The 18,924-nt window shown below is 41.7% G+C and overlaps 1 protein-coding gene across 2 annotated transcripts in view; it reads right to left on the bottom strand.

Annotated features, from left to right (window-relative positions):
• The window catches only part of ppp1r42 (protein phosphatase 1, regulatory subunit 42), a 199,178-nt gene extending 196,987 nt beyond the window's left edge, over nt 1-2,191 (bottom strand). For both annotated transcript variants that reach the window (XM_078540386.1, XM_078540388.1), the window contains exon 1: nt 1,812-2,191. The gene's annotated coding sequence lies outside the window, so the exon portion shown is untranslated. The remainder of the gene's footprint in view (nt 1-1,811) is intronic.
• Nucleotides 2,192-18,924: the final 16,733 nt, after the last annotated feature.

Genomic DNA, 18,924 nt, shown 5'->3' with positions numbered 1-18,924 from the left:
AATATCTGCCACTCTTCTCTACCATCTTACGTTTTAGCTTACTTCCCAGTCCACTGTAGTCAATGCTGTCTCCATACTTTTGTAATTGCCTTTAAGTTTAAAACATTTGTTTCCAATCCAGGTTTCTCACTCTATCATGCTATGATTGCTCTTGCCTAAAGGATCCTTTACTATGAGATCATTAATTAATGCTCTCTCATTACACATTACTAGGTCTAAAATTGCCTGCTCCCTCATTGGTTCCAGAATATATTGTTGTAAGAAACTGTCCTGAATACATTCTATGAACTCATCCTCAAAGCTACTTTGCCAATTTGATTTGTCCAATCCAGATGAAGATTAAAATTATCCACTATTATTACAGTACCTTTCTCAAAACCCCCATTATTTCTTGACTTATGCTTTGTCCTGCAGTGTAGTTACTGTTAGGGTGCCTATAAACGACTCCCACCAATGACTTCTTTCCCTTGTTATTTTTTATCTCCGCCCAAACTGATTCTACATTATGATCTTGCAATCAAAGATCATTTATCACTACTGTGTTGATCTCATCCTTTATTAACAGAGCCACCCTAACTCATTTCCCTTTCTTTCCGAAATGTCAAATAACTTTGAATATTCGGTTCCCAGTTTTGGTCATCTTGCAAGCATGTCCCTGTAATGACTATCATATCATACCCATTAATTTCAATTTGTGCTATCAATTTATCTATCTTGTTACGAATGCTGCGGGCATTCAGATAAAGAGCCTTTTAATTATGTTTTTACCATTTTCCCCTACTCGGACCCTATTTGCAGGTGCACGCTTATGTTTGTATGCTCTGTCCCTTCCTGTCACAATCTGGTTATCATTCCCCGTTTCGTCAACCTGCACAATTGCCTTTTCTCATTAACTTTCTAAATCTCCCCTCATGTGAATCCTCTCTCTCTCCTCCTCCACCACCCGCCCCCCCCCCCCCCCAATTTAGTTTAAAGCCCTCTCTACAGCCCTAGAGCCCAATTATCTGGAGGAGGTTACATTGATAGTCAATTGATAGTTCACTTGCTGGGCCAGCATTTATTGCCCATCCCTAGCTGCAGCTCACCACCACCTTCTCAAGGGCAACTAGGGATGGACAATAAATGCTGGCCCAGCCAGCGAAGCCCACATCCCATGAATGAATTTAAAAAATGATCCTTGACTATCACTGTAACCTCCTCCAGATAATTGAGAGCTCCAAGACATAGATTTGAGCCCATTAAGCTTTCTGTCCAAAGTTGAGTTCCTGATCTTATGATAGAGAAGTGTCAACTACTTGTCCATTTGGAAAAGGAGCAGGAATTGAGAGTGATCCCTTATGCACCTCTCAATAACTTGAGTACAATTATTGTATAGGGGAAAGTACCTGAAAAAATGCAAATTATATATGCATTTTTCACAAACATTTGAAGTGCGATTGCACTCACGCTAAAGTGACCCTTGATTCAATACCACTTCGTCGGTAGATTTTGGGTTGGAGCCCCGCTTCAGCTAGCAGAGATGGAAGTCCATTCTTGCAAACATTAGGTTGACAATCATTGGACTTTCAGGATCTTCCCCGCCCACTGCACCGCGTCAAAGCACCAGTCAGGCTGACGTGTTTTTTAGGTAAAGGTGACAATCTGCAGAATGTAAAAACATATGGGAGCCCGGGAAGGAAAGAAGCACTCCTTTCCGGTTCATTTCTCAGGACTCACATAAAATCACAATTAAGTTGTCACGCGTGTTAATCCGGTTGCAGTTGGGGGTGGGGAGAGCAAAGTAGATTGGGAAGGGGATCATGCCAACATACCCGGCTGCCGGTGCCAGCTGCTAGAGGCGGTTTCACAGTTTGCCTGGAGGCGGCTTCAGTTCCCGCACAATTTGCACAATGCGAACCCGAAACCGGATGACATTCACGCAAACCACCGGCCTGTAATATTTACCAGCTCAACAAAGCTACCAGTTGTGGACACACAGCCTCCAGGGGTCCAGCCACTTCCATCGAAGATTGGAGCTGCGCATAAACCAGATCAGGGAAAGCACTTACTTAAAACAAAAAGATTAAAGTACTGAACAAAATGTGAAATAATGATAAACTTTGGTCTTCCTTTTGCTAACAGTGCCGTTATAAAGCTGCCTGACGCCCGTCCTCAGCCCCGCGGCCGTTACGAATGCTGTCCCGTTTGAAAGCTTGCGGCCGACGCTAGCGGTTGCTATGGAAACGGGTGCCACCACTTTACTTTCCGGTGAAGCGCCTGATCTCCCCAAAAATGTATTTGCTCTTTCCGTTCCGCCCTTTAACTTAATTTGCATCAGAGCTACAAACAAATCAGAAAGAGAATGAAAGGGTCAATAGGGATAATTTTGAATACAACCAGTGTAAGGCATCATTCTAAGAATAAGATCTATGATATCTACAAATAAATAGATTTCACCTCGTACTACTCACTCCATTCACCATTGATCGAGCACTCTGCAAGTGAATCAACAACAATAAATGCATTCTTATCTATAGCATCCATGACACTGCGAATCACAAGAGGCAATCAAGCAATAATTGTTGACAAGACATACAATGAGGTGGCCCAGGGTTCGTACGAGGACCACTGCTTTTCTTGATATATGTACCAATGACCAGCTTAGGTGTGATGGATTCCCCTAGCTGTTGCTTGGTCAACAGATGACTGTTCAGCAAAAAACCCAACTGTTCACCGTCTAGGTTGATGTGGTCCTCGTATGTGATGTTAAGCCAAGTCTTGAAAGCAGGTTGCAAATATTACCTATGAAGTCATTGGAGGGGTGGATGAAGACACCGACTTTGCGCATACTCACTTGCCCTGCAGGGACCTGACATTCTACTCAAATGTTGAGATTGCTTGAGGACCACGACTTCTCCATATGGATATGTCCAGGGTTATTTTTTTCCCTTGCAGTGTGGATAAACTTACAGGCTCTGAGTTGGCTTTCAGAATGTCTTAATTGTATTTGAGTTTAGGATATCCTATGGTGCAGATTCTCATGCTCAACTTGCTGTAGAATACTGCCTTTTGCATGTAGGAATTCTCCATGTGAACCACATGACCAATCCAGCAAAGCTGAGCTCTTGATACCAGGTATGCAGCACCTTGCAAGAATTAGGTGTTAGGGATTTTGTCTTGCCACTTGATATTGAAGTTAGGTGCTAAGCAGCGAAGTTGTTTTCTAGGACGCCAGTAGGTTGTCATGTTGACTTGGGTGTACAGGACACAATTTAAACATCTACAGATGACACAAAACTTGGAAGTATTGTGAACTGTGAGGAGGATAGTGATGGGCTTCAAGAGGTCATAGACAGGCTCGTGGAATGGACGGACATGTGGCAGTTGAAATATAATGCAGAGAAATGTGAGTTGACATATTGTGGCAGGAAGAACAAAGAGAAGCAATGTAAAATAAAGGATACAATTCTAAAAGGACTGCGAGAGCAGAGAGACCTGGGATTATATGCACAAATCATTGAAAGTGGCAGGGCAGGTTGAGAAAGTGGTTAAAAGGGCATACAGGATCCTGGGCTTTATAAATATAGTCTTACAGTACAAGAACAAGCAAGTTTTATGATTAACCTTAACTGGACTATTGTGTCCAATTCTTGGCTCCACATTTTAAAAAGAATGACTTTAGAGAGGGTACAGAAAGATTGAGTGAGTGTTCAGCTGAGACCGTTTTCCTTAGAAAAGAGAAAGTTGAGAGGAGATTTGGTGGAGGTGTTCAAAATCATGAGGGGTCTGGACAGAGTAAATAGGGAGAAACTGTTCCCATTGGCAGAAGGGTTGAGAACCAGAGAACACTGATTTAAGGTAAATGGCAATAGAATCAACAGCAACTTGAGGGAAAAAGACTATGCAACAAGTGGTTAGGATCTGGAATGCATTGCCTGAGAATGTAACAACATTGCAACCAGTTCATCTATGGCTGTAGGACATGGTCATATAAATTCTGGAAACATTGCTAACTACATGAAGAATTTAATAGAGTGGCTCAATAGAGTGGCAATTGCTGTTAATTTGTTTGTTACCTCAGAAGTCTAATCATAAATTAATCTTACCAATTTATATCAATTTCAAACTCTAATCTAAACTATAAATTTATAAGTAGTGTTGGATACAGTAACATAACTGAACTGCTTTCATATAATGTACAGTGAAACATAGCATCACTTTCAACATGTATTTTACAACGCCCAGCTGGTATCTCAGCTCCACCTCTCTTTTCTCTACCACTGTCTCTAAACTATCAGGCTGCTTGTCCAAGATTCAGTACTGGAGGAGCAGAATTTTCTTCCAATTAAATATTGGAAAGACAGAAGCCATTGTCTTTCACAAACTCCATTCCCTTGCCACTGACTCCATCTCCGTCCCTGGCAACTGTCTGAGCCTGAACCAGTGTGTTTATAAGCTTGACGTTATACCGGACCCCAAGATGAGATTCCTGCTACATATCCGCACAAACACTAAGACCGCCTATTTTCATCTCTGTAGCGTCAACCGACTCCACCCTTGCCTCAGTTTGTCTCCTTCCAAAGTCCACATCCATACCTTTGTTACCTCTAGACTTGACTATGCCAATGCACTCCTGATCAACCTCTATAGATCGATCCTCCGCAAACTTGAGGTTATTCAAAACTCTGCTGCTCAAGTCCTAACTCACACCATTATACCACCAGCACATCGAAACTCATAGCAGGGTGGGGTGGGATTCGTCCACCCTGCCATTACCTCATCGGCTCATATTTCCAGGCACCATATTTAAATGCACACTGTCATGAAGAGATACTAATATCTATAACGTTATTGGAAATTATTGTTAAATTGGAATTGTAGTATGGTCTGTGTCTATGTGTGTGTCAGTGTGTGTGTCTTAATTGGATTAAAGCCAGTCTGGGTGCCTTGATATACAGTAGTTTGAGATGTTAATTAGATAAATGTAAATTTATCCCTGCACACAAGAGCAAGTTTTGGGGGCGAGCCCACCTCCATTTGGCTGGCTTGCCTAGCTTTAATTTTTTGGCCAACGGGCCTTTAATTATTATGAGGCAAGACTTCCGCCTCTCGCCAGGAGGAAGTCTCGCCTCACAGAGCTGCCAACCAATCGGAGGTTGGAACCTCTGCAATATTGTCAGCACCACCAGGAGCAGTGGCCACTGTTGGTACTGCAGAAGGCCCAGGAGGAAGAACAACCACGGATGCCTTGAAACCCAGGCAAGTCCGGAATCTCACTGGTGCCAGCTGGCAGGCCCTGGGCGGGGGGGGCATGCACTCCACCAATTCTGGTCTCTTGAACAATCCCGATTTGAATCACTGGACCACTGGTGGCTGTACTTTCAGCTGCTGAGGTCTGAAGCTCTGAAATGCCTTACCTAAATCTCTCCACCTCTCTACATCTCTTTCCTCCTTTAAGACGCTCTTAAAACCTACCTTTGACTAAATTTTTAGTCATCTGACTTTATGTGGCTCAATGTCAAATTTTGCATGGTAATGTTTGTAAAGTGCCTTGGGGTGCTGCATTACATTTAAGGCACCATATAATGCAACCACTCATATGTTGGGCTATTACTGGAAAGTACCAATAAATCTCTAAACTGTAAGAAAAAATATCACTACACCAAGTTGTGATGACCAGATAGAGGATAGAATTTTCTGCTCCAGAGACTAAGTGTGGTGGTAGTCAGGAATGTCAGCATGCTTCCTGCCGGCCGACGTGGTGGGTTTACGTGCCAGATCATCTGCTTTTCACCTCATTATGTATGCATAAATGAGCAGCACATCGAAACTCATAGCAGGGTGGGGTGGGATTCGTCCACCCTGCCATTACCTCATCGGCTCATATTTCCAGGCACCATATTTAAATGCACACTGTCATGAAGAGATACTAATATCTATAACGTTATTGGAAATTATTGTTAAATTGGAATTGTAGTATGGTCTGTGTCTATGTGTGTGTCAGTGTGTGTGTCTTAATTGGATTAAAGCCAGTCTGGGTGCCTTGATATACAGTAGTTTGAGATGTTAATTAGATAAATGTAAATTTGCTGAATAAAGCATTCAGAAGAATGGGTAAAATCTTGCACCAAGCTGGGAGATGCCAAGCAATGTGGTTATATTACTAATAAAATTGGTGGAATAAAAGGAATATTGTTAGGAGAGGTAAAATTTTAAAAACCTAGTAATACAATGGAAAATTTACATTCAAAGGGGAAGATAGGTATAAACAAAAAGGAGTTTGTGTGTGTAGGTCAGAGACATTTAAGTCTAACCAGCCTGTAAGCCTACAACTGTGTCTGCAAAGGAACCAAATTGAAAGGAACCTCATTTTCAATTCGTAAGGTCAAATGTGCTTTACCTGGTGTCTGTTTAAAGTAAAATCAAAATACTGTGGATGCTGAAAATCTGAAGCAAAAACAAAAATAGCTGGAAAATCTCAGCAGGTCTGACAGTATCTGCGGAGAGGAATGCAGTTCGTCTGTTTAAAGTCTATGGGTTACTGTTGCCTTGGTGAAGAATTACCTGGGAGTGATTAATTTGGGGATTTGTTTAAAAGTTATTGCGGTAGTAATTTGTAGACATGTGTATGTGTTTAATTTGTTGTTAAATTAATAAATGTTTAATTTAGTTTTATGTAAAAAAAAACCTTTCAAAGCTCGGTGGTCTTATTCCTGAATTCAGAGCTGCATCTCAAACATACCAATTGAAAATGTAGGTTATGACAATTGTTCAACTTTCCCCCTGGGATTTAAACAACTCAGCCTTTACCAACTGCTGTGTCATAACAATTGGGGGCTCGTCCGGGAAAATATTTGTAATTCCTTGATTGGTTTCAATTGGTGAATCTTATGGTTACGAGCACGAGAAGCACTTTGAATTCAGGGGTTGGTGAGGTATTTTTGAAGTGGTGAAACTGCAAAAATGGCTGTATCCACGGCCAAATTTTTTTTGGAAATAGAAGATATAACTCTGATCGGGTTACAAAAAGTAACCAAGAGTAAGTTAACAGAGTTCGTGGATAAATTACAATTGGGACTACCTGCAGGGGCTAGGAAATCAGATAGAATTAAAGGTATTGCACAGCATCTATAGTTGGAAGTGTTATCTGACACTAATGAGTCGCAGCCGGAGTTAATGAAACTTCAGTTACAAATTAAGACACTTGAACTTGAACAAGCAAAAGAACTGAAAAAACTTGAATCAGAAGCAAAGGAAAGAGACATTCCAAAGTGAACATGCAGAAAGGCAGGAGAGAGAAAGACAACAGGAAAGGGAGTTAGAAATTGTGAAGATAGAGAAAGAGGAAAGAGAAAGAGAGAGAGAGAATTTCAACTGGAAATGTTGGCAGGAGGTGAGGAAGGACTTATCTCAAGAGTATAACTCAGTAGGGAGATGTTTAAATTTATAAAAGCTCTTCCAAAGTTTGAGGAAAAAGATATTGAAGCATTTTTTATTTCATTTGAGAAGATAGTTAAACAAATGAAATGGGCACAGGAAAACTGGACGTTATTGTTACAGTCTAAATTGGTGGGTAGAGCACATGAGGTATTTGCTTCGCTGTCTGAAGAAATATCGGTGAATTATGATGTGGTGAAAAAGACTATTTTGAGTGTATATGAGTTGGTTCCTGAGGCATACAGTCAGAAATTTAGGAATATGAGAAAACAGCCTGGGCAAACTTATATTGAGTTTGAGAGAGTAAAACAAATTAATTTGACCAGTGGCATTAAAAATAGAGACAACGTGTGCAGCTCTTAGGGAAGTAATCCTTTTGGAAGAATTTAAAGACTCAATCCCTTCGGTAGTGAGAACTCATGTGGAGGAACAGAGGGATGATTCTGCAAGGCAAGCAGCAGAGATAGCTGATGATTATGAGTTAGTTCATAGAGCTAAACCTTTTTATCGTCACCCTTTCAAATCTGAAAAGGATACAAAGTGGGAAGGTGAAAGGAAGGTGGGTAGTTAGAGAAGAGAAGGAGTAGCAGGAATTTCCCAGGAAGTTTTTTCTCAGAATAAAAAGGAAGGTGCTGAGGGTAGGAGTGACATTCAAAAATTGAAATGTTTTCGTTGTAATAAAGTGGGGCACACAAAGTCAGTGTGTTGGAAATTGCAGGAAAAATCTTTTGGAATTATTGAGGTACAGAAAAGTTCTTGAAATAAAAGTACTGTGGGTTTTGAGGTTCAGGCACAGGAGAAACCAATGGTTTGTGTACATGTAAACAGGAAGAATCAGTGGTAGGTAAAGAAGTAGGAATGTGTTCACAATTTACCCAAGAGAATTCTGAGGGGCAAGTTGCAGAAATGCTTAAAGACTTTGTGTGTGAAGGGAAAGTCTTTCCATGTGGACAGGGTGGAGTAGGTAAAGATGTTAAAGTTTTAAGAGACACAGAGGCTAGTCAATCCTTAATGTTGTGGGATAGTCATGTTTGTTGTTCAGTGGGAATATTGCAGAAGCAGGTGATAAAAAGTAAGGTTTATGGAGATGCTGAACTTATTCCATTGTGAAAGGTAAATTTAAAGAGTAAATGGAAGACAGGTGAAGTTATTGTTGGAATAGTGGAAAAATTGCCCATTACAGGGGTTCAATTTATTATTGGTAATGGTATAGCTGGGTCACAGATTTGGGTATGCCTAGGGTAGTTGAGCAGCCTGTAGAAGTGGTTTCAACAGAGGTGTTATAGACAGAGCATCCTGGATTGTTTCCAGGTTGTGTGGTGATGAGATCACAGGCACACAGGTTGAAGCAAGAAGAACAAGAAGGACAGGCAGTTTAAAGGCAAGAAAAAGGTGTTGAAATCCAATTAGCTGACACTGTGTTTGATAACATTGTTCAGGAGGAAAGACTACAGGACAATTCAGCTGAAGTGATTAACTCAAGGAGGTTAGTGGAGTTACAGAAAATGATTTGCAATTAAAACAGTTGTATCAGGCAGCTTACTCAGAGACAGAAGCAAAATGCATTCCAATATGTTATTACCTTAAAGGTAATTTAATGAGAAAATGGAGGCTGGATCATGTTTCAGCAAATGAAAGCTGGAGGGAGGTACATCAGATTGTTGTCCCATTAGGGCATAGAAATGAGATTCTGAGAATTGCTCATGAAATTTCAATGGGGAGAGGGCATTTAGGAATTAGAAAGACACAGGCAAAAGCACAGAAACATTTTTATTGGCCAGGGTTGCATAGGGATGTAGTCAAATTGTGCAGAACATGTCACACATATCAGGTAACAGGGAAACCACAAGCAGTGATTAAGCCAGTGCCTTTAATCCCAATGCCAGCATTTGAAGAACCTTTTACTAGTGTCATGATTGCTTGTGTAGGACCCTCCCTAAGACTAAAGGTGGAAATCAGTATTTACTGACAATAATGGATGTGTCTACCAGGTTTCCTGAAGTGACACCTTTCAGAAATATTACAACTAAGAAGATTGTGGAGGGGTTAACTAAATTCTTTACAAGTTATGGTTTACCTAGAGAAATGCAATTAGATCAGGGTTCAAATTTTATGTCACAACTGTTTAAGACAGTAATGAACAGTTTGGGAATAAAACAATTTAAGTCAACAGCTCATTATCCAGAGTCACAAGGAGCTTTGGAAGGGTGGCATCAAACTTTAAAAACCATTATGAGAGTGTACTGTCAGGATTATCCACAGGATTGGGATAGGGGAATTCCATTCTTGTTATTTGCTATTAGAGACGCTCCTAATGCATCTGCTGATTTTAGCCCTCTTGAACCAGTTTATGATCATGGGGTAAGGGGACCACTGAAATTGATTTATGAGAAATTGGTGCGTCAAAATTCAGAAACTATTCTCCTGGATTATGTATCAAATTTCAGGAAAGATTGAACAGGGCATGTGAGTTGGCTAGGGAACATTTAAAGATGTCACAGCAAGTAATGAAAATGAAGGCAGACAAGAAAGCGACAGCTCGCAGTTTTGTTTCTGGAGAGAAAGTGCTAGTTCTGTTACCAGTGCTAGTGATTCATTAAAAGCAAGGTTTAGGACCTTACAAGGTTGAAAAGAAATTGAGTGAAGTAAATTATTTAATGAATACTCCAGATAGAAGAAAGAAGCAGAGGGTGTGTCATGTAAATATGCTTTAAAAGTACTTTCACAGGGAAGAGGAACAAAAAAAGGTATTAGTGATGGTGGATGATGAGACTCTGAAATTGATTTTCCTCTAATCAAATTGGATAATGAGGGCGTGCTTGAAAATTTAAATGAAATATTGAGTTACCTTCCAAACAAGTGTCAAAGTCATTTGGAAAAGCTATTGTAGTCACACAAATCTATTTGTGAGAATAAATTGTGGAAGACAGATTTAGCTACACATGATGGGCAGAATTTTGCCGCCGGCGAGCAGGGGGCAGGGCCCGCTCGCCGACACATAAAATGACGCGGGATGACGTCAGGAACCCCTGACGTCATCCCACCCCATTTAAATATTCAGGAAGGTGGGGGCGCAGCAAAATCAGCTGTGGGCCCACCGACCTATCAATGGCCAATTAAGGCCATTGACAGGATCATTTAAACAATTAAAGGACCTGCCCATCCAACCTTAAGGTTGGTGGGCAGGCCAGGAGCCCCGGCGGCAAATAGAAAAAACATGAAACCTCATCCACAGGTGGGATGAGGTTTCATGCAGGGTTTTAAAAAGTTTGATAAAGTTATAGTGTAAATTATGAACATGTCCCATCTCATGTATGAGGGGGACATGTTAGGGAACTTTTTTTTCTATTTTTAATCTTTTTCAAAGTGGAAGCGATCTCCCTGAGGCTGCACTTTGCCTCAGGGAGATGTGTGCTCTTTCGTGGTGCTCTCTCAAAAGAGCGCTCTCTCGCTTTTGTGGAATCCCCCCCGCCCGCACAGGAAGCGCATAGCACTTCCCGTCAGATGTCTTGCTGGGCGGGCCTTAATTGGCCCGCCCACGTAAAATGGTGGTGCGGCCCGCTTCTCTGGTAGGGATCGGCTCCCCGCCCGCCGGAGATTGGGTCGGGCCTGCCCGCCCGACAGGCAGAAAATTCTGCCCAATGTGTCTATATAGGTTTCATCTTCAATAAGGCAACATCCTTATAGAGTAAATCGAGCAAAGTAATCACAAGTACAGAAAGAAATTGACTTAATGCTTCAAAATGATATCATTGAGTCTAGTTGCAGTAACTAGAGTTCGCCTATTGTACTGGAACCAAAACCAGATGGACCCCAAAGACTGTGGGCGGAATTTTCCCAGAATTGCACTAAGTACGGTAGCAGGCGAGTAAAATGGAGTCCTACCTGCCGACGAAAATGGTGGGTTCTCACATCGTATCTTCCCGAGCCCACCTCATTATTTATTCATTCCCGGGAAACACGCAGTTTCCATGGCGAGCGGGCTCTCATTCACCCGCTCGCCATCACCCCGCTGTTACATCATGCCAGCCACCATCTTTGAAAGGCAGCCACCAGCAAAACGCTCATCACCACCAGCTCACCACCACTGCCGTAAGACTACCTTTACTTTCTGGCCCTAACTACATGGTGCGCACTGCCCCAGGACTGCCTTTACTTTCTGGCCCTGACTACATGCTGCACACTGCCCCAGGAGTACCTTTACTTTTTGGCCCTGATTACATGGTGCACGCTGCCCCAGGACTCCTTAGACGTATGCCCCCCACTGAGCACCCTTAACAACCCCCCCAGTCATGTGTCTCTGTCCACCCCTTCCTTCTTGTGCTCCTTTAACCCCCTCCAGTCATATGTCTCTGTCCACCCCTTCATCCCTCCTGTGCTCATTTACCCACCTGTCTTATGTCTCTGCCCACCCTTTTCCTTGCCTCTGTCTAGTCTCACTCCCCCCCAAGTCATGTGCCTTCCAGCCCTTTCCTTTGCCTCTGTCTAGTTTCATCCCTCCCCACTCCCCACCCGCCCCCCCCCCCCCCCCACCCACCCCCATCACTCAAGCATGTGCCTTCCAGCCCCTTCCCTTGATTCTGCCTAGTCTCATCCTGCCCCCATTCCCGAGCCCCAGTCAAGTATGAGCCATCCAGCCCCTTCCCTCCTTTCCCAGGCAACCCGGCCCGTCATGAAACTCATGAGCAGAAAATTGTAATCCATTTTCACACTTGCAGGAAACTGACTTTTGGCCGCATTCCAAATTTTATAGTCCCGCCCTTCATGATGACCAGCAATGATGGAACCAGAAAATCCCATCCATAGAAATGTTATCCACTGTTGTCTACTTTGTCTCTCTCAAATGACCTATGTATGTAACTAACCATGCAGCAGAAATTAATGGAGTATTCTAAATTCCCACAGTTGTCATTACTTCCTGTTTAAGTGCCTCATTAACTGAAACCTGGAAAAATTTCCCATTTTGATTGCAATTAAAGTGAGTGGACAAAATGTTCAGATGTTTATGATTATATATTATATAAGGCTGTGTGACTTCAGATTCATAATATATAATATAATTCATTTTTGTTCTAAAATGGTAATGTCATTCAGGTTTTTCTTATTTTTTTATTTGTTCCATGGGGCTTGCTGATAAGGACAGCATTCATTTCCCATATCTAATTTCCCTTGAGACGGTGATGGTGATCCACATTCTTGAACCACTGCAGACTGGGAGTTGCAGGTACACCCACGGTCCTGTTATGCAGGGAGTTCCAGGATTTTGATCCAGAGACAATGAAAGAATGGTGATGCATATTTCCAAGTGAGAAAGGTGCGTGACTTGAAGGGGACCTTGCAGGTGGAAATGTTCCCATATATCTGCTGCCCTTGTTCTTCTAAGTTGTAGAGGTTGTGGGTTTGGAAGGTGCAGTTGAAAAAGCCTTGGTGATTTTCTGCAGTGCATCTTGTAGATAGTACACATTGCAGCCATGGTGCACCTACAGTAGAGGGAGTGAATGTTTATAGTGGCAAATGGGGGTGCCAATGAAGTGGGCTACTTTGTCCTGGATGACATTAAGCTTCTTGAATGTTGTTGAAGCTTCACTCATCCAGGTGAGTGCAGTGAATTCCATCATACTCTTGGAATCAGGAGTTGAGTTACTTGCTGCAAAATTCCCAGTCTCTGATCTGCTCTTACTTAGGATCACTAAGGATTTACATCACAGAAACCATTTGGCCCAACCAATTCATACCAGTGTTTATGTGCCACTCAAGCCTCCTCCCATCTTTTTTTTATCTAAATCGACCATCATAACTATTTATTACCCAATGATATGCTTGCCTAGTTTCCCCTTAAATGCATCTATACTATTCACTTCAACTACTCCCTGTGGTAGCACCATCCCCATTCTTAGAATGTGGAATTTTTTTCTAAATTCCCTATTGGATTTTTGGTGACTTGATATTGATGGCCTCTTGTTATGCTCTTCTGCACAAGAAGAAACATTCTCTCTGTATCCACTCGACCAAAAGCTTTCATAATTTTAAAGATCATTATTAGGTCACCCCTCAGCCTTATGTTTTTGAAGAGAGAAGAGACCTGGCCTGTCAATTCTTCCCTGATATGTATACCCATGCATTTCTGATATCATCCTTGCATTTTGTCCAATGCCTCTATATCCTTTTTTTAATATGGCAACCAGAACTGCAAGCAGTACCCTAAGTGTGGCCTAACCAAGTTCAATATTGGTTCAGCATAACTTCCCTACTTTTCAATTCTCTCCACCAATAAAGCTTAATGCTTGGTTTGCTTTTTTATGGTCTTGCTAACTTGTAGCATAATTTTTAGTGATTGATGTATTTGTACTCTAAGATCTCTTTATTCCTCCACCCCATCTAGACTTGTACCTTCCGAAGAATAAGTGACCTCACATTTATCTGGATGCAACTTCATTTGCCAATTATTTGCCCATTTTGCAAGTTTATTAATATCCTGCTATGCTTTGTTGCAGTCCTCCTGAGTATTGACTATCCCCACTCTCTCCCCAAATTTCTGTGATCCAACTGTGGTTTGGATTCCAAAGTCCAAATTACTAATGTAAATTGTGAACAGCAATAGTCCCAGCACTGATCCTTGTGTATAACCACTTCTGTCACTCTGAATTATCCCAGTCTCTGCTTTTTGTCTTGGAGCCATCTGTGATTCATTCTGCCACTGTCTCCTAACTGCATATTCTCTGACTTTATTCATTAGTTTATTATGAGGCACCTTATCAAAGGCCTTTTCAAAATCCAGATAAATTACATCCACTACATTCCCATTGTTTAATTTCTCTGTAACCCCTCAAAAAATTCAATAAGGTTGGACAAGCAAAATTTTACAAGTTGAAATCCATACTAACTTATCATTATTAAATTTCTCATTTCTAAATGTTCTTCTATTCTTGCCTTTAGTAAGGGTTCCATTACATTTCCTACCACTGATGTAAGCTGATTGGTCTATAATTCCCTGGATATTTTGTGTGCCCCTTCTTAAAATAAGAATTATACTAGCTATCTGCCTGTCCTCTGGAACTACACCTTTTCCAAGCAATTTATTAACTATGAGTTTAATGTCTCTTCTATCTCTTACCGAGATTATTTTAAAATACGTGGATACAATCCATCTGGACCATGGGCTTTATCCCCTTCGAGTTTGTTTAGTTTATTCAATACATCCCTTTATTTATTTTAAATGCACATATCCCATTTTTCATCCCATCATTCAATGTCATGTCTACCTGTTCTATCTCCCCGGTAAATACAGAAGCAAAATCATTATTTCATGGGCCATAGCTTCCTTGGAATAGCAATTAGCATTGAATTGCCACTCCATGCTCAATTACTTATACTAAATTTCTTCGGTGCCTGTCTCACCCGACCTTCCGACTCAGGCTGGGTGGGATCCAGGCAGCTCAGCAGCCAGCGAGGCCCAGCTTCGCAGTTCAGCAGAGTCAGGCTGAAGATGTACACGGCCGCTTTTTCACAGCACCAGCTACTGTAAACCAGGTAAACTAAAGGTTCCACTGAAATTGACAGGCCAGGGAGGAGGTAAGATAGGTGGATATGATTTGGGGAGTGGGGGGATCAGAGATCGGGAGCAGAGATTGGAGGTCGGGGGTTGGGGCTGAGGGTCAGTCCTCGGGGGGCTCAGTGGGGTGGGTCCCGTGCTGGTGGGAGAATCCCGTTGTGGGAGGGGGGGTCGGGTGGGGGTGGAGAATACCATGTGGAGGTGGTTAGTTGGCATGGTGGGAGGAGTCCTCTGGTGGTCGGGGGTGTGCGGGGAGTCCCATGAGGGGTCAGTCTGGGTCTTCACAATAGTTATCCATAAGTTAGAAGGTTTTAATTCTTCTAGCATTTTCTAGGCAACTATTTGTGTAACCAAACCAGAATCATCCAAAGTTTGCAATTTAAACCGCATTTTAGGATGGTTCCCAGTACAGGGCAACTGCTCAGAGGAAGTTTGCACTTCTGGGCAACTGCCTTGCAAACCCTTACCTGTGAAGTTCCGAGAGGTTCCCCAGCGCAGCTTTGGGGTAACCTATTAGATTGCAGATTGGTTCTGTCTGTATGATTTAATTAAATTAGAGTCAGGTTGACTGCAAGCTTGAAATTATCAAAAGGAGTTAGGTATAGGAGGGTACTTGAAATGCTAATGAGTAAACATGGACGAGACCTTAGCATATAAGGTATGAAGGAAATTTGCATTTTTAGATAAGTAAAGGAGTTGTTTGGATTTCAAAGGGATGGTAGGATGTTTACAACTAATAAGATAAGCAAGGCCAAGCAGTGTGTTTATTTTTCCCTAAAGGAAAGAGGTCATATTGGAAGAATGAAAGATTTTTATATTATGGGAAAAGTAAATTTGCAAAGACATATGGAACAATGGAATTTAAAGATTAAAGAAAGAGAAACATATATAAAGAGGAATGAAAGACCATGTTGGAGGGCCATGTAAGATCCCAACAGGAGTGTGTGAAACAGCCTTGAAGAAGCCTCCAGCCATTTTTGCTAAAGTCTGCTGTGTTCAGTAACTAAAGTTGGAAAAAGGCCTTTGGAATTCCACTGTTGAGTGGGTGCTGTGGTAATTTGCTGGCTTGTTTTTTAAATATAAAATCTATTTTGGACTGTTGCCTTAAAGGGGGTGTGTAGTTGGGAGTTAGATTAATTAAGAATTTTAGGATTTGTTGTAGTATTAAGTAGCAACAATCTTATGTATGCACTTAAAATCTTTTATTTTGTTAATAAATATTTTAATTTACCTTTTAAAATCTCCAAAGGTCTTAGTGGACTTATTACTTTCGAAGTCAATGCACACATCTTCTCGTAATAAATAGAAATTACAAAACAGTTGTGACAGCGTGTCCAAGTATCCCCTGTGGATTTGGTCCGCTTGACACACATCACCTGCCACATCATAATGAGATATAGGTTGGAATCCACAGGGTCAAGTGAATGGGCAACAAGTTGGAAGTTGGAGTATAATGTGGGGGAAGTGTGAGCTTATTCACTTTGGCAGTAAAAATAAAAAAGCAGAATATTTTTTATAAGGTGTAAAACTTGTAAATGTTGCTGTTCAGAGACTTGCGTATGTTCGTACAAGGAACACACGAAGTTAGCATGCAGGTACAGCAAGCAATTAGGAAGGCAAATGACATGTTGGCCTTTATTGCAAGGGATTGTACAAAAATAAAGAAGTCTTGCTGGAGTTGTATGTGGATTTGGTGAGACCATACCCGGAATACAATGTGCGGTTTTGGTCTCCATATTTAAGGAAGGATATGCTTGCATTCAGCAAATATTCGCTAGATTGGTCCCTGGAATGAGAGGGTTGTCCTATGATGAAAGGCTAAGGAAATTGGGTCTATATTTTCTGGAGTTTAGAAGGATGTGAGGTGATGTCATTCGAACAAGCTTCTAAAGGGGCTTGAGAGGGTAGAGACTGAGAGGTTGTTTCTCCTAGCTAGGGAATCTAGAACAGAGCAGCAGAATCTCAGGATAAGGGGTTGATCATTTAGGACTGGGATGAGGAGAAATTTCTTCACTTCAAAGAGTTGTGAACATTTGGAATTCTCTACCCCAGAGGATTGTGGATGCTCCATCACTGAATATATTTAAGAATGAGATGGACAAATTTTTGGTCTCTCAGGGAGTCAAGGGATGTAGGAGCGGGCAGGAAAGTGGAGTTGAAGCAGAAGATCAGCCATGATCACATCAAATGGCAGAACAGGCTTGATGGGCATATGGTCTACTCCTGCTCCTATTGCTTATGTTCTTATGTTTATTTTCCCAAGTTCTATTCTCAGCTCCTCAAAATCAGCTATTCTCCAACCTATCAAGTTGGTTTTCATCAAACTTATGTCCTTCTCTATCATCATCTTAAAGCGTATTATATTATTGTCACTATTGCCTAGATGTTCCACTATTTTTATTATTCTTATCTGCTCTGGTCCATTCCCTATTACTAGATCCAATAGAAAATCTTCCCTTATTGGGTTTTCCACATATTGGGTTAGAAAGGAGCCCTGTACACATTGTAGTAACTCCATTCCCTTATTGCCTTTACCTACCCCTTCTGTCCAATTAATGTGAGGGTAGTTGAAATCCCCCTGATTATTATTCTATATTTTTTACTCAATTCCCTAATTTGTCTGCATATTTCTTCCTGCACCTCCCTTCCACTATGAGGTGGTCTGTAGACTACACCTATTAGAGAGAATTATCCTTTATTATCTTTTATTTGTATTTATTTGGATTCTATTTTTTCTCTTGCTGGTAGCTGTGTCCTTTTCTCTAATGCCATTATGTTATGCAGAATAAGTACAGCTACTCCACTACTCCAGCCTTCTGCCCCCTGCCTGTGCACCCAGAGCATTAACTTGGTCCTCTGGATTACTAGTCCAGTGACATCACCACTACACCACTGTGTCCCTCTGCTCCTACATATACTCTTATTGAGTATAATCAGTCAACAAAAAGAGGATAAGTTAACAAATTAACAAAATAAATTGAACAATTTGGGGGTCCAGTCCCTTAAAGGGACGCTGTAATAAAAAACAAAAATCTTAAAGGGCAGAACCTTCGGGTCGACAAGCTGGGGCAGGCCCTGCTCACCGACGCATAAAATGGCACACGGTGACTTCGGGCGTGCGTCCCGATGTCCAATGTCACAGCGTGTCATTCAGATATTCAGTTCGGTGGGCACGCACCGGAGTCAGATGCGTGCCCACCGAACTGTCAAAGGCCTATTAAGGCCATTTAAATATTAATTAAAATACGTAACTGAGCTGCCCGTCCAACCTTAGGGTTGACGGGCAGGCGAAGAGCCCAGGCGGCCTTTGCATTTATCATGAAACCTCATCCATGGGCAGGATGAGGTTTCATGAAGGTTTTTAAAGTTTATTAAAATTTTTAAATAAAATTCATTGACATGTCCCAGCTCATGTGACATTGTCACATGAGGGAACATGTCTTAAAAAATTTTTTTTGTCTTTGTTAAAATTTTAAAAAATCAAACTAATCTCCCTGAGGCAGCTCTTTGCTCCAGGGAGATTTCTGTGCTCTTTCGCGCATATGCTCCCGTCCAGCTGTGCACCCGCCCGCACACACTCCCGTCCAAACCCCCGGCGGGGAGAAAATTCTCCCCAAAGGAAACTTAAAAAATCAAACCAAAATGCCATTATAGGGGCCAATGATGCACCCCAGAGCCCACGGTACCCACCAACCACAGAAGGCTCCAGTGGCCACCGCATGCTTCTGCTCCTACATATAAGAACACATATGAATATAATTAAACACTCAATTAATATGCAATTAACAGCAGACACTCAACAGTAGAAATTTAATGCTGAGAAGTGTGAAGTGAGGCATTTTATGAGGAAGAATGAGAGGAAGTGCTGTAAAAAAAAGGTACAATTTTAAAGGGGATGCATGGACAGGGGAACCTGCAGGTTTATTTGCACAAATGTTTGGAGGTGGCAGAACAAG

This window comes from Cetorhinus maximus, chromosome 4 (genome assembly GCF_964194155.1).
Source record: "Cetorhinus maximus chromosome 4, sCetMax3.hap1.1, whole genome shotgun sequence".
Lineage (NCBI taxonomy): Eukaryota > Metazoa > Chordata > Chondrichthyes > Lamniformes > Cetorhinidae > Cetorhinus > Cetorhinus maximus.
Note: the sequence above shows the minus strand (reverse complement) of the source record. Positions and strands in the feature narration are given on the sequence as shown.